The sequence below is a fragment of the Hipposideros armiger genome, unplaced genomic scaffold (assembly GCF_001890085.2).
Source record: "Hipposideros armiger isolate ML-2016 unplaced genomic scaffold, ASM189008v1 scaffold_219, whole genome shotgun sequence".
NCBI classification, from domain to species: Eukaryota; Metazoa; Chordata; class Mammalia; order Chiroptera; family Hipposideridae; genus Hipposideros; species Hipposideros armiger.
The window spans coordinates 958,015-972,025 of record NW_017731569.1 but is presented as its reverse complement, the minus strand read 5'-3'; the positions used below and the strand labels follow the sequence as shown (position 1 = coordinate 972,025).

The 14,011-nt window shown below is 36.9% G+C and overlaps 1 long non-coding RNA gene across 1 annotated transcript in view; it reads right to left on the bottom strand.

The window, feature by feature from the left end:
• LOC109389070 (uncharacterized) overlaps positions 1-13,233 on the bottom strand; it is a 73,564-nt gene extending 60,331 nt beyond the window's left edge. The window contains exon 1 of the long non-coding RNA XR_002125341.1: positions 13,103-13,233. This is a non-coding gene — a long non-coding RNA (uncharacterized LOC109389070). The remainder of the gene's footprint in view (positions 1-13,102) is intronic.
• Positions 13,234-14,011: the final 778 nt, after the last annotated feature.

Genomic DNA, 14,011 nt, shown 5'->3' with positions numbered 1-14,011 from the left:
TAAGAAAATCTGGTTATTGATTGTTCTTTCTGTGTTTCATTCTTGCTTTTTATTTCTGCATTGTTTCAGGTGATTGGATTCTAGGAACTTCCATAATGTTGATACAACCAACTCGTGCCAGCCTAACTCTCAAGTATTGATGTCATTAAATCACACATGATGGAGAGCTTGTGTCCTTCTTTAACTTCTGGTCCAGACATTTATAAAGGGTCCTGAAAAACAAAGAATCCTACAGGCTACTCTACTGTTAATAGCCTTTCCCTGCCTTGCAGGTTTTCATATATACCTCGCTTGAAGTTTGTTGTCTATTAAAGTAACTGAATGGGTGAGCTTTTCTTTCTCTCAGAGTGAGATGTCATTTTCTTTAGAGAATTCAGTCAGGAACAACCAGACTTGAAGGTTCTGCAACATTAATTCCCCTTTTTGGGGGGATTGAATAAATCATGGTCATGACAATTTATCCATTTTGACTTTGATCCAGATCTTCCTTGAATCATGCTACACCATTTTCCACAAATACTGATTTTTTTACAGCTAAGGATGAAAATAGCAGCATAGAGAAGGGGAAGGAAGTAGAGAAAGTAAGGGGAAGAGGGAATAGTACTGAACTTGAAATGTAAAGAATCACTTGAGAAGTGTAATGGAGATTAATGGAGGGATGCTTTGCAATTAAGAAGTAATTTTTCCCCACTTTTTGTCTGTTCTCAAACAGTTATTGTGATCATCTATCTTTATACATTCACATGTTTTGCTGAATAGTCAGGGAAGGATTCATTAACATTGATATATCAATGTTGCACAAGGTGAAAAATTTCTGCTAACTTGGACTTAGTTTTGAGTCATTTTGTCCATGAAAGTCACAAAATCAAAGACAAAATTTTGGAGCTGGAAGAAACTTTAGTAATTATATAATTATTAATTTTGTCATTAATATTGATATTTATTTCAATTCCATCTGATCCAAACATCTCATTTCATTTTGTAGATGTGAGACTTTAAGAGGAAATGATGTTAAAGTCAATTGAAAGAAATTTAAGGGTTTAAGATAAAGTAATATTAAAGTCAAGTGAAAGTTAATGGCTAAAACTAGAATTAAATTAGTGCCCTCCCCAGTGCATGGCAATATTTTCTCAGCATTTTTAAGGTTTATGGTGATAGAAATACATAGATTTCTATGTTTATCTGAATATATTCAGATAAAGAATATTTAAATATTCCTGAGTCTTGGAATTTGCTCCATTAAGGATGAATTCATTGACCTGAAATCAATCCATGAATTAATTCTGCTAGTTGACATATTCGTTCATGTTGGATACTTTGGTTTCTAGAAGAAGAAATGTGGTTGAAAAAGAATGTTATGTGAGGAAGTTCAATAATACATATTAGAAAATTCTACATCTACTCTTACTGCTTCCTGTCATTAAAAATAACTTGCAAGATATTTGGTTAAAGAACTCTAAGTGAGAATAAATATTTAGAAAAAAAGTTTGAATTAAGTTAAACTTCTTGTAAGGATATTTATTTCAAACTTATGAACTTGACATTCATTCCAGGCAAGATCTGGAATGGATATTTAAAAGACAATGAATATTTAAGGAATAATTACTAGACTGTCACATGGATTCTCTAAGACATTTGGAAGCAGTCATATCAGATTAAACTCATGTCCATCTTTCATGGGTTTATCTGACTGAATAATTAGGAATGTATAGCAGACATATGACAAATGTGTAGAGGCATTAGCAAGGCACCTGATAAATTTTCTCATGAGATATAAGTGGAAGAGATTGAAAATATGCACTAGATTTAAAAAAAAGAAATTCAAATAGAGTAGAATGATTTTATTCAAAAGTTGTTCCTATCATAATAATCTAGTAGCTATCACTTATTGATCACTTACTATGTGCCAGGCATTGTACCAAATACATGCATTATCTCATTTAATTTTTAATGTAATATTTAATGTAACCTATTCCAATTTTACAGATGAGAAAACTGCAGGTTATAAAGTAAATAAACTTTTCCAAGTTCACTCAACAAGCAAAAGAAGGTGCCAATATATAAATATAAGTTGTTTGACTCTAAGACCATACTTCCTACCACTAGATTGATATAATCTTAATGGAAGAGTCTAATGTTTAGCTTGGCTCTATTTAGTTCAGCAGAATTATCTTCCTTGAATAAAATATAGAGGGCATGCTCCAGTCATGTAATTGTATTGTCATAAAATTTTAAACTTATGATATGAAATTATAAATCATGTATTTAATTTATTCCATTTATAACATTTTATTGGTCACTTACACTTTGAATGACAGAATAAGGATCTAGAATGATATTGAGAATTGGAATATTTTTGGTTGAAATGAACAAGATGAAATTTAACAAAGATAAATGTAATAGCTAGCCCTTGGGTCCAAGAAAGCAAAGTTAGAACACCCAAGGAGAGAAGCAATGTATGTGGCTTAGCATATGTGATGTTGATTTATGATTTATAATAAGAAATATATATTTGGTCTTTGTAAGGCTAAGAGCTTCTAAAACCCTTGGAATTTTCTGAGTGATGAGATTGAGATAGTTATCTTTTGTTATGTTAATGAGGTGACTTTTGGAAAGCCCCTACAAGGGGGCTGGTTGTCAGGGGAGCCAAACCTGTCATTAGGAGGTTGAAACTTGCAGTCTACTTCCCTAATTTTCAGGGAGGGGTGAGGGGCTTGAGGTTGAATCAATCTCCAATGGCAAATAATTTACTCAATAATGCCTATGTAATGGAGCCTCCATAAAACTCCCAAAGGATGGGGTTCAGAGAGCTTTCATGTTGGAGAACATGTGGAAATACAGAAAGAGTGATGCACCCAAAGAGAACATGGAAGCTTCTTGTCCCTTCCCACATACCTTGTCTTATGTATCTCTTCATCTGTATCCTTTATAAATAAACTTTATAATAAACTGGTAAATGTAAGTAAATGTTTCAATGAGTTCTGTGAGCTGCTCTAGCCAATTAATCAAACTCGATGAAGGGCTCATGGGAACATCCAATTTGTAGTCAGTCGGTCAGAAGCACAGAACCTGGACTTGCAGTTGGTGTGTAATGTGTGGGTGGCATTGTGGGACTGAGACTTTCACCTGTGGGATCTGAGGATATCTTCAGGTAGATAGTGTCAGAAATGAGTTAGCTGCTTGGTGGTGTGGGGAAAAAAAAACAAACAAAAAAACCCCACATAGGAGCATATGTGAGAAAGATTGAGGTTTTGGTTTATAGTAAGCTCCAAGGCAGTCAACAATTTGCTTAGAGAATAGAGGTGATCACAAGCTTATTAACAGAAAAAATAGAACAATGAAGGGGACAGTACCAGATTGTTCTACATATGTCAGAACACCTCTGCAATTTTGTTTCAAGATCTAGGTGCCACGAAGCATATGGATATATGTCTATATAAGGTTGCTAATTATGTCATAGAGAAAAAAAAGTGTTCAGGGCGGTTGGGGGAGGGGGGCCTAGTATTACAGCTATCTTTAAATATTAAAATATTTTCCAAGTGAAATGTGGCCAGAGATTGGTATACAATGATAACGAAAGCAAAACATTTTGTTTTAACATGAGGAAGATGTTTTTAATGGCACTATTTCTAGATGGCCTGGGTTGCCTCATTAGGAGGTGGTATTTAATCCTAGAAGTATTCAAGCAGACACAGAACAAGCAAACGTCAGAAATTTGGTAAACAAATACAAGTTATCTCATTCCCAAGAAAACTCTAAATTGTGGTCAATCTACAACTTCAGATAGACAGGGTAGAAGTTGCCAATATTTTGCAGACTATCTCAAAGGCAGCCAGGCCAGCTACTTCTTGGTATTTCTACACTGTTCAGCCTACTTAATTTGCTGGTGCAAAATATTTTGCATATTTTAAGATAGAGCTTTAGAAATATTTGCACAGAATAACTGTGGCTTGCTTTAATGAACAGTTCCTACTTCATTAATTAAATGGCAAAACAAAGTATTCTATCTGCTAAAACAGATTTTAAAATATGACTGTGTTATATATCTCCCAGTCCCATTCTGACCTATTATTATTATGATTATTTAATTAAAATTATTGAGTAACAATAAACAGCATTTGCACAGGAAATTCTGGGAACCATAGCTATCTTTCCTTTTACTTGTCACATAGTCTTTGGTGAATCCTTCTATTAAAGCTTATGAAAGTAATGTTTTCATGGTATTTTGAATAAGAGAACAGTTGCTCTCCAGTGCAGATTGATCCCCTTCTTCAGGGAGCACACCAATACAGCCATGTTTTTTCAGAGAAAAGTATCAAAAAGCGGTTTGTCTTGTGACTTTTTGACTTCTCTTCATCCCCTTCTAGCCACAATCATCTCCCTCCTTCCAGATTCTGGGGCTTGAATGTATAATTGCAGCCCGTTGTCTGAGGAGTAATTATAGCCTAATTTGACTTGTTGCACAGCAGGATGACAAGAAGGCTGGCTGTCAGGCGGGGTCAGAGGTCAGCCATTACCCTATAGCCTTTGTAAGCAACGGCCTCATCAGGACACTGGATGGCTCTTCTGAACTGGGAGACGGGTCTGCAGCTGCCTGTGTGTCTCTTCAGATGACTCTAGATGAAAACATGGACTGTTTTCAAGATGCACCATCCCAGCATGCAGTTTGGCTTCTTGTTTTCTTATCAAAGACATGACAAATATTCTACCGTGAAAGGCGCTATTTTCTTGTGCTTTCCATATAAATGTCAAGTGGAATACATATATAAGCCAGCATTAAAATATTACATCTATTTTCCTTTGTACACTAGAAATTTTAAAATGGTATAGAAAAAGAATGTTAAATCAGTATGCTATGTTAGGATGGAGACTACTGTGTGTTGAAAAGGATAATAACTTAAATGCAAATAAATTAATTGCATTCAGACAGAAAATCCTATAGATCCTGTAAATAAAGTATTATAAAATCATAAAGTAAAAAGAAAGCACATAATATGTCAGTTAACCTAATCCTATAGGTGATAAAAACCTTTCTTAAATGACATTACTTAGGTTTCGTCTGGTCTAGATTTAAGTCTTTGACCAGATGCAATTTCTGATATATTTCTAGAGAGAAAACATTTTTCTATTATTGAAAGACTCTCCAATCCTATTTTCAAATATTTGAAATATTTAACATAATTCATCTCCTCCAAACTTTATGCAGACATACTGATCTAACTCATGGTAATTGCAATGAATAAATCTAAAAAAAATATAATTGAGAATTTGCTCATCAAATTTTTAGATATTATTAAATGAAGTGGCAATTTTAATGTCCTAGAAACCAGGAATAAAATACAAAATGACCTTGAGAAAATTAATCTAAAAAAGAAAACATTTAGGAAGTCAATATAAAATGGAGGGGGAGAAAAAAGTTTAAACACAATTATATTAGGGGAAAATTACCTAAGAAATTTTGTTGTTAATGCACTAAATAAGACGTATGAATAAACTGCTTTTATAAAGTATGCTGGTGTGATACCATGATCTACCAAAAGTGTTAGACAACAAGAAGCATTCCTATCGCTCTGTTTTACAAAAGAGGAACACTGTGTTTCATTTCTATGACCCCATTCCATTAGACTTTTCCTGTTGGGGGCTGCAGTGCACTTATTTAGTCAGAATTTAGGGCAGGGTTGTAAACCCTAGAAAGCCCGAAGTTCATCAGAGAAAAGCCATTTCTAGGTTGCCAGGCTGAGGTGAAAACATAGAAATCAGGACGTGGCATAACACTGAGAAAGCAGGCAGGAAATGAGAGCAGCAAGAAGCAGGCAGGCTGAGTTAGATTGCACTGGCAGGACCCGGGGCAGAGGAAACGGGAATCAGGATGTGAAACCAGCGGTGTTGGCACCAAGGACCACAGTGGGTATGTGGGGGGCCCACATCCAGTTCTCTGCCTGCAACAGGGGCACATGAGACACGTGACAGTTTCAGAGATCTGGTTGTATACTCTCCTTTACTTGATCCTTCTGGTTAATGCTATGAGAATTACCACAATTTCCCTAATTACAATAGAAGTTTCCCTAGAGGGCTTACTATGTGCCAGGACATACTATAGGAATTCATTTGTTCAATCATTCCTTTATTCTACAAATATGTATTGAGTGTAGAATGTGTATCATATTGTGGTAGTTACTAGGATACAATGGTGAGTAAAACATCATGAGCAAGCGTGAGACAGAAATTAATCATATAGTGTATATAACCTAAATACGCATGAATATACATATAAGTAAAAATTTGATAAGTGCTATGAACCACAAAATGGGACACTAGGAGACCGAGGGGCCCAAACTTGGTCTGAGAAAGTGCTGCGATGTGAAGGATAAGCAGGAGAAAGCAGGAAGAGAGGAGAATGGGCACTTTGGACAGAGAATAGTTCTTGAAGGATTTGAGAGCCAGAGAGCATTGGGAAGAATTCCACAAAGAGGGCTGAGAACGGGGAAAGAGGCCAGATTACACAGGGTCTAGCAGAGTATCTTTCAGAGCAACAGGACACTATTGAAGGTATCTAAGTGCTGATATAACATGATCTAATTATTTTAAGATAACCCTGGCTGCAGTGTGAAGTATGGGTTGGACCTACAGTACAAACTAGTTAAGGAATCAGTTGCTTGGACCATCAACCTCACAAACTCACTTTACAGAGAGATAGACAGAGGCTTAGAAAGGTCAATTCCCAAAGTCACAAGCCTACAAAATGAGAGACTAACTCTTTTGCATTTAGTCTTCCTAGTCAATAACTTTTTGTGTTTAGCCTTCTTAGTCACATATTGGGTTGTCAGAAAAGTCATGACGAATTTTTGCAACGAAAAACATAGAAAAAATACTTCATGACTTTTCCGACAACCCAATCAATACTCATTGAAGTGAGATGTACACAAATGTAGAACTCAAACAGAAACTTAGGTTCTATGTAAATTAATTCATTGAGTTATTCAAATAATATTTGATGAGTGGCAGTTCTAGGCACAGGGGATACAATATTGAAAAAGAGAATAAATTCCCCTTTAATAAAGCTTACATTTTAGTGGGTAAAATGGTAATAGATGAACAAACTAGCTACCTAACTACCAGTGATAAAATAACAGCAGTAAAACAGGGCCATGTGATAGACAATGCCAGAACATCTGCTTTTGTTTTGTGGTACCAAGGAAGGCCTCCTAAAACCAGAATAACAACAAGTCTGGACAGTGACCGAGGGAAGAGCCATTCAGACAGAGGGGATTTCTGGGACAAAGACCCTGAAATAGGGACAAGCATGGCATGTTTGAAGGACAGAAAATACCTCAGGGTACCCGGAGGACATGAGCATCAGGGAGAATGGTACAGGATGCATTTGAAGAGACTATCAGGATCCAGGTTACAAAAGACCTTGTAGGTGTGGGGCTTAGACTTTATTCCAATTGAATGAGAAGCTTAGGGAAAGGTATAAGAGGAGACAAGGTGAAGAAGATGGGATATGATTCCAGTTGTAATTTTTTCTCTTTTTCTTATAATTTATTTATTGAAGAATGTTCATCGATTTGGATTTTCCTAATTACATCTCAATGGCATCATTTTACATGTTCTTTTATTTCCTGTATCTTCTGCAAATTGGTGTTTAGAGCTAGAAGTTTAATTGGATTCAAGTTTAATTTTTTTTTTTCTCTTAGACAAGTCTCCTTCCACCAGATTGTTTCCTTTCATGATGTTAGCAATGGTTGAGAATCATTGCTCAGATGCCTAATTAATCAGTGGTACAAAATAGTGACAATGTAATACTACTATTCAGAGGTATATTGTTTTGAAATACATTTTAGAGATACAATAGTATGAACAAGGCTTGCTGATAGAATTTTGAGAGGTAGAGAAAGCGATAAGTTGGGAATGACCCCTGTGCTTTCTGCTAGAGAAACTGGGTTGTGGGATTGCCGATTACTGTCCTGGGGAAGGCTGAGAGAGCAGGTTTGGGGTGTATGGAGAATGAAGAGTGAAGGATTATATACCTTATAAATATCCAAGTGTATGTTTCAAGAAGGCAGTATAGAATTCAGAAAAGAAATCAGAACTATGTAGTATAGTCACAGTGTATACAGTCAATCCTTGAACAACATGGGGATAAAAAGTGCCAATCCACTGCATAGTCAAAAATCCACATGTAACTTTGGACTCCCCCAAAATGTCAGTCATCCTTCAGAATCTGTGGGGGATTCGTTCCAGGACCCCTGCAAATACCAAAATCCGCAGATGCTCAAATTACTTATATAAAATGGTGTAGAACAATGCATACAGCCAGCCCTCCTCATCTACATATTCCCAACCATGGATCAAAAATTCTGTTTCTGATCTGGGGTTGGTTGAATCCATGGATGCAAAACCCAGGGACAGGGATGGCCGACTATATATTTATTGGGAAAAAAATATATATGTAACTGGATGTGTGCAGTTCAAACCTGTGTTGTTCAAGGATCAACTGTATTGGTACTTAAGGCTGAGGGTCTGATTGAGATTATCTAGGAAGAAGCGTGTAGAAGGAGAAGAAAAACAAAAAGTTTTGAAGACTTTTAAAGGATTCTGAGTGATTGATCCTTAGGTAGAACCATGATGAACATTGAACAGAGAAACCAACCTGTCTCAAGAGGCCTCTTTCCACTCACCAGTATACACTGGAGACAAATATGACCCCTATACACCACAGAGGAGAAACACACACATTTATGCTTGCTTGGGGATAAGTGGTACTAATCCACAAAGGTCAGAACAGGCACTTGTGTCATATGCCTGAGACTTGGATGTCAGGGAGAATTTCTTGTTTGCTCATAGCATTACAAAGCACTATATATCAAGATGGGTTAAAAACCCTGTCTTTTCTATGGTAGGCAGAACTCTAACATGGCCCCCATGACCTTTGGGCTTGGCGTTACTCCTGTATTTTTCAGATGTAATTAAGGTTATGAATCTGTTGACCTTACACTAGGGTGATTCCTAATTGGGCCTAACTTAATCACACAAACCCTTCAAAAGCAGAGAGTTTTCTCCTGGTGGCAGAAGAGGAAGTCAGAGAGATTCTAAGTGTGAGATGGAGTTGAGAAGATATTGATAAAAGTGAACTGGCATCTTAAGATGATTAACCATAGAACTAGGAGAACTATGGATAGAGCTGGGCCTCTTGTTAACTCTCTAGTCCTGATTTCCTGTTAAACTTTGTGGTAACTTCTCGGGGAGGGATGCTACTAAACAGAGAAGCCATCTTGGAATCGGGGCTCTTTGCATGCGCGGGGCCAGTGGGAGCCTGGCTGGGAAGTGTGTGTTCACACACTTCTTGGTGGCTTTGTTTCTTTTCCCAAATAAACTGCTCTTTTGGTAGACTACCTGGAGAATTATTTGTCCAGTCGACAGTATTACTTTGCTTGAAGATGGAGGGGTCCACACGGCAAGGAATATCATCCACTAAGGAAATAGGGACCTGAATCCAATAACCACAAAGGACTGAATTCTGCCAACAATCTGAATGAGCTTGGAAGTGTGCTCCAGAGCCTTCAGATAACAGGACAGCCTGGCTGATACCTGGATTTCGGTGTTGAGAGTCTTTAAGCAGAGAATCCAGTTGAGCCTGCCTCGCCTTCTGACCTACAGAACTGAGAGATAATGAATGCGAAGTGCTGGAAGCTGCTAAATTTGTTACGGTGTTAGAAAATTAATCTGCCTACACTATGCCAGGCACTGTGATAGGCTGCTACAAAGTGTGAAGTAATAACTATGCCTGAACGCTGCCTTCAGAATGCAGGCCTAGGGTGGTTCAGTCATTCATTCATTTATGGAAAAGAAGAGGTGGAACTAGACCCTGTCTTAAGAACTTATCCAGCTCTTCTCTTTGTGTGTGGAAATAAGCAGCCACAGCCCCCACCCCTTTTTTGCTTTCCCTGTACTGGAGCAACCCACATTTGGAAGCTGCAGGATAACTGACATATAGCACTTACCAGCTTGTTGTCTGTATCAATATAGAATCATTGACTTAAGCTGGAATGTTGTATGAAGAACAATACTAACATTTGCTCAAAACCATCATTTAAAAAAAAAGTACCCCAAATCTACAATAAGCACAAAACAACCACACTAGTATCCGCATAGGAAATGTCGGCGTTCTCTTCTGAACATACAAACAAGCTGAGCAGATAAACCCGCCTGGGTCTTACCTGACATTTAAACGGGGCTGGCTCACCTGGAATCTGGTCATGTTCTCGTGGGCACTATTTTAGGTCAGTGAATCTGTGCAGTTTAAAATTATTTTTTTAAAAACCACTGCAGACCTATTGAGTTTCTAATCAGTGACATAATTTTGATAAGAAATACTTGCACGTACTAATTGGAAAAACTTTTATTGAGTGATTCCATCAGAACAAGCAAACTTGGCAAAGTGTGTTCGTGGTAACAATTCTAGCCTCCCGCTGCCTGGGAGCCTGGGAGGTGAGCTGTCTGGCTCACAATGGTAGAAGGAATCTAGGGAAGAGGTAATGGAGGCCAAACCAGAGGAGTGGCTGTGGAGATAGAAGTGGACAGATAAAAGAGGCGTTTGAAGGGGCCTCGGTTGGATCTAGTGACTTTAGAAACAAGGGGGAGCAGTCAAGTTACTCTTGTACCTTATAGCCATATATGTTAAGTCTGAGTGGGTTTCTACTTAACTCTTGGAACCAGGCCTTTTTTTTTCATACTAACCCGTCGCCTGATCCTAAGCTGAGGATTTTCATCCTGTCTCTGACCTAAATGTACAGAGGAAAGTCATCAAAGCCTCCTGACGCAGTCCCACATCTAATCCCCCGCTTCAATCCAGGAGCCAGGAGAACAGCTCCAGTTTGCATTTCAAATAATTCTGTCTGTAGTAGTATATGATTGCTCTTCATTCTTGTTATGTTCTGGGAGTTTAAAAGTTACTTATCATTTGAAATGATGTATCTTGATGCCTCCTGATAGATAGATGAAAGTTTTCTGCAAATTTTTTCCTGCTCCTTTCAGACTTTGTGCTCTCTCAATACTCCATGTAACAGCAACCCCATTTTAATGTAAGGACTGCCATGAAATAGTAAAACTATCAGTCATTGTCAAATACTTTATAAATGGAGACAGAGGAGGGGTTCAGTTCTCTGTGCAACAAGGACAGAGGAGAAAGGTCAGTGATATATCATGTGGTATAGGATTTCCCCTCAAGCAATCTTCTGCTGAGACTTGCTCGCAGTGTAGAAGCTTTTGTCTGGTCAGGGACTCTTAAGATAGCTCCTCAACTTAAGGCTACAAATATTCAAGTCTATGCTCTGTATAATATTGGAGAAAGGAAAGAATGCATTTCAAGTGAATTTGGGGAAAGATTTTTTTTTTTTTGCCATTTACGAAGGCCAGGAACTAATATTAACAGTTGTTTAACTTATGAAAAATTAATTAGATGACATAAATTATGCATGTGGGAAAAAAAATCTATCAATGGGTGGTTTGAGGAGTCAGAAGAGCACTGAAGTTGAAAACAAAAGGTATTTTGTTCAGCAGGTCACATTGGGGGAGGGTTTTTGTTTGTCCTTTGTGCTTGAAAATGGTGAATACAGAATTGTTCTTAGGTAATTCCCTCGAAGTGAGGGAACTAGTCATTTCAGTAGAGTTTATCACTATGTGCTTGTCTGCTGTTTGAAAGGATAGAAGGCAATTGACAAAAATTTAATAGGAAAGTCAGAGAACTGAAATGTCTCTAGAAGAACTAGCATGTCTGAATACTGAACTCACTGCCTAGCAACACGACACAATCTTATAATAAGCCCTTGTCCCAGATCTCTTGAGCAAAGAATAAACACAGTGACCCTGGAAATCGAAAGCGTACATGTAATGTAAAAAGTAAACAGATCTGATGCCAAAAGGACTTTAGGTTTATATTTAAAAATCTCTTGTAGAGTAATGAGACATATTTACATAGATAGTATCAGCCTGTCTTTAAAAGGAATATTTAATATTGTTGCTCTTTTTTCTGGTTAATTTTCTTTTCCATACCAAGAAGTATAGGCAGTTACAACACCCATGAATAGTTGCAAATTAGAGCAAATGTGTTAGAAATGTTCAATCTCATTTCGAAAGTTACATTATATATATGACTATCAATTAATATATCTTTTTAAAAGTTTCATAAATCTATGGGACAGTGTTGGGGTATGCTTGCATAAATAAAAGTAGTTTAAATTCAAAATAATTTGTTCTAGTTTAAATTATATAATGAAATAAAAAATGACAAACTATAACTCAGGAAATAGTAGCTACTCTGAGTTAGTGATATATTTATCTTTGGCTCCAATCTTGGTAGGTATGATTGGAATCTTTAGTATAAATTAAGTCCTATTCTTTTATTAGTATACTATACAGGATTAAGCATTGAATGAAAAAAATCAAATTCCTGGTACTATCCAGTATTTTCTATAGCTATTTCCTTTTTACCCTTTTCCTTAATCTTTCTTGAGAAAAGGTGTACAGCTTTCTTTATTTAAGAAAAATAGCTTAATTAACACTAAGCAATAGTCTGTAATAAAATTGAAAGAAATCAATGATTTGGCCTGGAATTAGAGAAACTTCCAAAGGGAAGGTACAAATATACCCAAAGGGGAATCTAAAGGAAGAGAATACTCTCCTCTACATATTTTAGCAATCAAGTAGGCATTTATAATCCCAGCCAAGGGTGGCATCTTTCATTCTGGGGAGGATTATCCAAGGGCTTCACTGTAATATGGAATATACTGTGCTATGCAACTGATTTTCATGGTAACATTACCTTTGAGATTTTATCTTATACTCATGGTTCTACAGAGGAAAATATATGGATAAAAATATTCATTGCAACTTTGTTATCAATTCTAAAGTCCTCTTTTAATCACAGATGCCCAAATATTAACTTAAAACCGGGTGGCTGAAATGTGTCTCATAATATTCTAGTCATTTGCAGTGTCAGATCTACAGAGACCAGTGCATCTGGAGACAAATGACCAGACGGCCATAAAACAGAAGCTTAATTATGTTCACTTACATTTTCAAATTATTCCCGACAAATTACCTTGGGTAGGTGACACATCCATCAAGGCGAAACTCTAATTTCATATTCACAGTACTGCGCTCCTGTAAACTGCTCTAATAAGGCTTTAACTAAGTTTTCCTTGTGACCTCACTGAGCTGAAATATTGCAGGCTGTAGGTTTTGCAGTGCCTCCAATTAATTTCTGACCTTGGTGCTGCCTGGGCACAATGAGGCAAGTGAAGGGTGGAGATCAGATTTAATTTTGAATTTCCTGACTGCTGCTGGTTTGTATCTCAACTTGAACATTATTTAAACAGGTTATTTTTGGTCAATGACTTTTTATGCAGCACACTGGGCAAATGCAATTAAGTGGGCGAAGTTTTGTTCTCAGCTGTCCTCTGAGTGCTTGTATGGGAACTAGGAATCTCAACAGGAAACACCTGTACAGTGGTTGTACACCAAGCCTTCCCAAAGAGCTAATATATAACATTGTTCTGGCACCTCACAAGCTCTTCCCCAAATAGAAATGTCCAGCTGTATTTGAAGGCTGTATTTTTAATTACTGAAACTCCAACCTCTTGGCTTAGAAGTAAACCTTGTTATGAGGATCTATTAGACTTAGCTATATCAAGAGTAAGTCACATCATTCATTTATTTCATCATTCAATTTAAAAAAAAAGGTTTTACTCAACCAACTTTTATTGAATGCCTATTCTGTGCAAGAATTGTGGCGGTATACACAGAGAAATCAGATGTAGACCCTATCCTGAAGAGAGATTAACAGGAAAACATCATTGTTTCTAATGGAATCTAATTCTTTCTTAGAGACAACTGTCAGCTATTTGGGTAGGCTGTTAGCTTTGTGAAAAATAAGTAAAAACCATGCTGTTAAAACCTCATATGACCTTATGTTTTTGGCAATGTATAGATTAGAAATAATAATAATAAT